The following is a 6,974-nucleotide window of genomic DNA, read 5'->3' on the forward strand; positions in this document are numbered from 1 at the left end:
CTGTATCCATTCTTCTGTTGAGGGACATCTGGGTTCTTTCCAGCTTCTGGCTATTATAAATAAGGCTGCTATGCACATAGTGGAGCATGTGTTCTTATTACCAGTTGGAACATCTTCTGGGTACATGCCCAGGAGAGGTACTGCTGGATCTTCTGGTAGTACTATGTCCAGTTTTCTGAGAAACCTCCAGACTGACTTCCAGAGTGGTTGTACAAGCTTGCAATCCCACCAACAATGGAGGAGTGTTCCTCTTTCTCCACATCCTCGTCAGCATAGGCTGTCACCTGAATTTTTGATCTTAGCCATTTTGACTGGTGTGAGGTGGAATCTCAAGGTTGTTTTGATTTGCATTTCCCTGATGATTAAGGATGTTGGGCATTTTTTCAGGTGCTTCTTAGCTATTTGGTATTCCTCAGTTGATCATTCTTTGTTTAGCTCTGTACCCCATTTTTAATAGGGTTATTTGGTTTTCTGCAGTCTAACTTCTTGAGTTCTTTGTATATATTGGATATTAGTCCCCTATCAGATTTAGATTGGTAAAAATCCTTTCCCAACCTGTTGGTGGCCTTTTTGTCTTATTGACAGGGTCTTTTGCCTTACAGAAGCTTTGCAATTTTATGAGGTCCCATTTGTCAATTTTTGATATTATAGCACAAGCCATTGCTGTTCTGTTTAGAATTTTTTCCCCCTGTGCCCATATCTTTGATGCTTTTCCCCACTTTCTCCTCTATTAATTTCAGTGTCTCTGGTCTTATGTGGAGGTCTTTGATCCACTTAGACTTGAGCTTTGTGCAAGGAGATAAGAATGGATCAATTTGCATTCTTCTTCATGATAACCGCCAGTTTTGCCAGCACCATTTATTGAAAATGCTTTCTTTTTTCCACTGGATGGTTTTAGCTCCCTTGTCAAAGATCAAGTGACCATAGGTGTGTGGATTCATTTCTGGGTCTTCAATTCTATTCCATTGATCTACCTGTCTGTCACTTTACCAGTACCATGCAGTTTTTTTTGGTTTTTTGTTTGTTTTGTTTTGTTTTTTTAATCACAATTGCTCTGTAGTACAGCTTAATGTCAGGCATGGTGATTCCACCAGAGGTTGTTGAGAATAGTTTTCGCTATCCTAGGTTTTTTATTATTCCAGATGAATTTGCAAATTGCCCTTTCTATCTCAGTGAAGAATTGAGTTGGAACAGTACCAATACCTTACCTATGATATTTTTTCTTAAATATCACATGGGGCTAAATTGTGATTGAATTCCAGGTTGGTAAGGACTAAATTAATGATGCTATTTTTAAATTTGATAGATTCTGTCATATGATCCAACCTTTGATCTTACCAGCTTATATTTTTTAAACAGATCCAGAGCTCAGAACAATATATTCCTTATTTTAGTTCAATTGGAGAGGCAGATAAATAAAAGGCACTTTGGTTTCAGAGTTGAATACATCAAAGTTAAGATGCAAATGACAATGTCAGACAAGCAGCCTGGTCTTTGGCTTGGTCCTTAAGCCCACAAGCTCTAGCCTTAGCTTCTAAGAGATTGTCCAGTGATTCTATGAAGCCCCACTGTGGACAGCTGAGTGGTTTGTCCAGACCCTGGACCAAATGATTTTTGAGCCCATCCTTGATGCTCATGGAAAGTACCTAGCTTGCATCCATCCCAGCATACGTTTAAAACCCACTAGTCCTGGTGTTTAGTTCCACTAGCACCACATCATGTTTTTTTCTCATGCTCTCTAATGAAAGGACTATAGAAAGATAGGATGGAGGCGAACTCATGGAAGAGTCAGCATCCTTGGTCTGCTCCCTGAGGTTGAATGCTGCACCTAAACACAGGCTCTTCTATCTGGCATAGAACAGCATTCTTTTCCAGAGGACTCACAGACCCCTAATCACTTAGTGAGCTTGCCCTGCACCTGCGTGGCCATTCAACTGGAGAGAAGAGCATCTGGCTTTCATGACTAACACCTACACTGCTGTTAGTGATCTTAGTAATGATAACCAACAGTAATGATAACCATTCATTCCCAGTGGTCAGAAATATTTCTGACCCTCTGTACCTCTTTCCAGTCCCCTCCAGTACCCGATTCTGTCCCCCTTTTCCCCCTCTCCCTCCTCTCTTCCTCCCAGGTCCCCCTTCCTCCACCTCCCACCATCATCCTGTGCCACTCTTTGTGCAGGGCTGAAGTATCCACACCCTGGTCTTCCTTCCTTCTAAACTCCATATGGCCTGTGGGTTGTATAATGGACACTGTGAGCTTTGGGGATAATATCCACTTATCAGTGAGTACATACCATGAGCTCAGGGACCCCAGTGGAGGAACTGGTGGAAGGACTGGAGGAGCAGAGGGGAATTGCAACCCCATAAGAAGAACAATGTTGGCTGGCTGGACAATGCAGTGCTCCCAGGGACTAGACCACCAACCAAGGACTGTACAGGGAGGGACCCATGGCTCCAGATACATGTGTAGCAGAGGATGTCATTGTCTGACATCAATGGGAAGTGAAGCCCTTGGTCCTATGGAGATTTGATGCCCCAGCATAAGGGAAATGCTGGAGCAGTGGGGTGGGAGTGAGTGAGTAATGGAGTGGATGTGTGGGTGGTTGGAGAAGCACCCTCATAGAGGCAAAGGGGAAGGAAGAGAGGGCAGATAGGATTGGGGTGTGTGTGGAAGGGTAACCGGGAAGGGGGAAGACAAAGAAATATTCCCAGTATCTCAATAAGCATTTAACTGTTGTAATCTCATTGGTTCCTCTTAGCTTGCCCTATTCACCATTTATTTCAACTTTGTAGAGGAAGAGTTTAGCAGGGTTAAAGAGTCTACCCATGACCTCAAGGTTGGGTAGCAATTGAAGGCCTAACGTCTAAACAAAGAATATGCTCATGACCTTTACATTGCGATAGACCAGAGGCTAGCTTCCCCTTCCCCATGACATTTGAGTAGTGTCTGAGAGTACTATGTGGTTAAGAGTTCAAATGTTTGGAAGTCCAGTTAGAGTTAGGAGGCAAATAAGGGTTTGCACAATAATTCAAGATCACATTCTTCTTGTTTTAAAGAGTGAGACAAATAAAAACCAACCAAGCAAATAAGAAAATTTCTAAGTGACATTTTAGAATTTTTGCTTCCAGTTCATTGAGTAGACAAAATGTTCCTAGCATGTTAAAAATATAAAGTATAAAGTTTACTTTAATTACTTCATACATTGCACTGTTTCAAAAGTGGATCTAGAGATCAAATCAAGTTCAAGATTTTCCCTTACTTTTTTCCCTAAAACTCAGAACAATGAACACCATTATCCAGCTTGAGTGAGACAGTTTCAGAACATTTTATTAATCTTTCTCCACTGTGTAAGAAATAATTATGTTTGTCATGGCACACAATGTTAAGGAGCTTGGTGTTTGTGAAACATTTTGCCACTTCAAATAGACCAAAGACAAAATATAAAGGGGAGGAGCCTTTCTGTGTACCTGTCCCACACTTATCTATTATATAATTTAAGCTTCAACGAAAGAAACAAATCATGCAGGGAAAAATCCTTTGAAAACATGGTTGGTCAACATTTCTTTTAAAATATAAATCCTGATTCTAACTGTTGACCAATTGTACAACCAGAACCACCTTTCAAATGTCCAGCAACAATATTTTTGTCCAGCAATAATTTTAATTATTTATTATTTGACATAACTAATGATACAGTTTTCAGAGTTGTATAATTTTATAGTTTCCTTATAAAGGATTTTAGACTCCATAAATGTCAGCAGCTGATGGGGACTGGGGAAGAATGAGTTGCTTGCAGAAGGGCCAGCTAGATGTTATGATAACACACACATTCCTAGCGTCTGGTAACGTTAGCAAAGAGTGGAGTAATTGCACATTATGTTCTGGCATTAATGCTTGGCTGGCAAAGGGAATCATATGGGAATTGGTTGCTCTAAGGGAAAAGGAATTGTATTGACGCATAAAGGACTCTGAGGAATAGCAGGTGCCCAAGTCTAGCCCCAGCGTTCTTCAAGCCTAATGAACAGAAGTATTAAAAGCCAATTTTAGACTGAGTAACCATAGTTATGCATGGGTGCTTTGGCAGTCATTGCAAAATATGTCAATTAATGAGGATCCTGGAAATCACCCAATCATCCTATATGTTGGGCTCTTTGGTGAAGGTTCACCTTCCCTTTAAGACTCTAAGACATGGTTTAGCTTTTTTTTTTTAATTAAAACACTTGAAAATAATGAAAAAATTATAGATTTAAAATCTGATAATAATGTCCCTCAGTAACAGGTTTTTTTTTTTTTTTTGGATACATCTCACTTACATTCTATGTTATGAAAGACCAGATTCACTCAAAGAAAGGCCATGAGGTCAGAGGTTTTNTTTTTTTTTTTTTTTTTTTTAACATTTTCACTGTTATGTAATTGGTATAAATCTAGGGCTGACAGTACTTGGCACCTACTACATCCCTGAAAACAACGTTTAGATGGATGAAGGAATGATCAAGCTAGTTATATGCTGATTACTGTAAAATAAATATCTCTTTAAGGAAATGTCCTGGTCTCTAAGTCATAGACACTGGATACATCCTCATTTTCCTCTATAAAATTTTGCTCAAGCTGTTTCTTTCCTTCATATTTTATTTATTTAAAATGTTTTCCATATAAATATATTTTGATTATGTTGTTCTCTTTCCCTAACTCTTCACAGTTCTTCACCATCACCCTCTCTCTCTCTCTCTCTCTCTCTCTCTCTCTCTCTCTCTCTTCCTCCCTCCCTCCCTCCCTCTCTCTTTCTCTCCCTGTATCTCTCTCAAAGGAAGACAAAAGCAAGCAAACAAATAAAACTAATAAGACAAAAGATTCTGAAAAATAAAACAGGGTAACATAAAAACATGGAATTCATTTTGTGTTGGCCAACTATTCTTGGGCATAGGAACTGGCATGAAGTGTGGTTGATAAAGCAGTGACTCACCATTGGAGAAAAACCGATTTTCCCTTAGCCAGTAGGTATCAACTGCAAATAGATCCTTGGTTAGGAAACAGACCCCATATCCAGTTTCTCCTCTTAATGCTGGGACCACATCCGGCTTGAACTTCTGCAGATCCTAAGCATGCTGCCACCATCTCTGTGAGTTCACCAGTCCTGTTGTGTCTGGAAGACATTGTTTCCCTGGAGCCATCCACCACCTCTGGCTCTTACAATCCTTCAGGTCCCTCTTTTGAATATTTCCTCCTAAATATATCTCAGTGACATAGCCCTGGGCTTAGTTTCAAATACAGACAATAAATAAATGAATGGATGAATCAATCAATCAATCAATTAACTAATATATGCTAGTCAAATAAGAAGTAGTGTGTCAACAGTAATATTATTTCTGGGAGTGCTGGTGCATGTCTCCAATCCATGTACTCAGGAAACTGAAGCAAAAAGTTGGGGCATTTCAGGCTTATTTTGCCTGCAAAGAAACACCTTGTAAAACCAAACAAGTTAAAGAACAATCGAAGGATATTTGACTCCAAATGTGTCTTTGTGAATGCTGGGGAAATGCCCTGCCACCTACCATCCCCAACCCTTGACCCAAACATTTTGCTCTGACTTTCATTTCATTTGCTCACACTGGGGGCACTGATACGAGTGGAAAGTATAAACTGCCTAAATATTTTATTGCAGAAGGGAACTATGTTCTCTCCTCAGGCCTAGGAGCACCTCACCTTCTGGTGAGTGTGCCCACATACTCTCCCAATGGTGACCAGTGCAATGCAGGATGAGGCATGAAATCTTTGCTTTCTTCTCCCCTCCTATTCTCTCCTAGCAATACCCACTGGCACCTTAACTACCGCAGCTTTCTGGAATATTTAGAACTTAGATCTGAGACAAAGACCTTTATCTTTGAAGAGCAAATCACCAATGTAGGTCTAACCTCCATCAAAGTCCTTGGCTCCCTAAGCTTTCCAAGTCACCCTCTTTTATGGTGTGTACCTTATGACTCAGACCACCTGTGTTAGGGCTCCCTAGAGTCAGAATTGATAGAATATGTCAACAGGTACATGAGTGGGAACATTAAGGGAACTTATACATGTGATTGTGGTGTCTGATAAGTTACACAACAGATATTTAGCAATCTAGAGACCCAGGGATAACTACTGTGTAGCTCAGTTCAAATTCAAGTCTCTTGATTCAGAAAAGCCATGGCTGTAACTTTGGGAGTGAGGCTGAGGGCCTAGGAGGATGCTCTAAGATCCAGAGTCCCAAGACTGAGTAGCCTTGCATTCTAATGTCTACAGCTGCAGACAAAGTGTTCATCTCATGTCCTTGCAGAATCACATGCTCATTGCCTCTATGAACATGTTAATAGGCAAATCCAAAATAATGCTTTACCAGGCTTTTAGGTGTTGCAGTGAACTTGACATTTACATGAACAGCATAAAATGATTCAGTTTTCAGTATATAACTTACTCACCCACTCAGATAGGTTGTGCTTCTAGAGAGACCATGCCTTATTCCTTTGTAGGTTTCTCACCAGTGGCGGCACAGTTCATGTGGTGCAGTGGTGCTCAGGGGTGCTCTCTGAATGCCCCACTCCTTCTCCGAGCAGTCCTGCACTGCTGGATAGTGAAGATGGAATTCTGATGCTAGAAGTGACCCTACTTTTATACATTATTTGAAAATAACCCTTTCACAGAAGACAACAGCCATTGTTTTTTGTTTGGTTGGTTTTGTTTTTCCATTAAGAAACTCTTGCCTACAAACTCAGGACACAGCTCAGTCACTTAGTTCCAAGTTAAAGAAATTCAAACAGAGCCATGTTAAGCCAAATGAAGAATTTATTATGGAAATACTAACATGTTTCAGGGAACTCACAGACTGGAGTGAACCTCAGCCGTTACAGTGGAAGTGGCCAGGTCTGTGGTGCTGCTACAGACCTTGCTAGAAGTTCTCTCTCTCTCTCTCTCTCTCTCTCTCTCTCTCTCTCTCTCT

Source organism: Mus caroli, chromosome 5 (genome assembly GCF_900094665.2).
Source record: "Mus caroli chromosome 5, CAROLI_EIJ_v1.1, whole genome shotgun sequence".
Taxonomy (NCBI): Eukaryota; Metazoa; Chordata; class Mammalia; order Rodentia; family Muridae; genus Mus; species Mus caroli.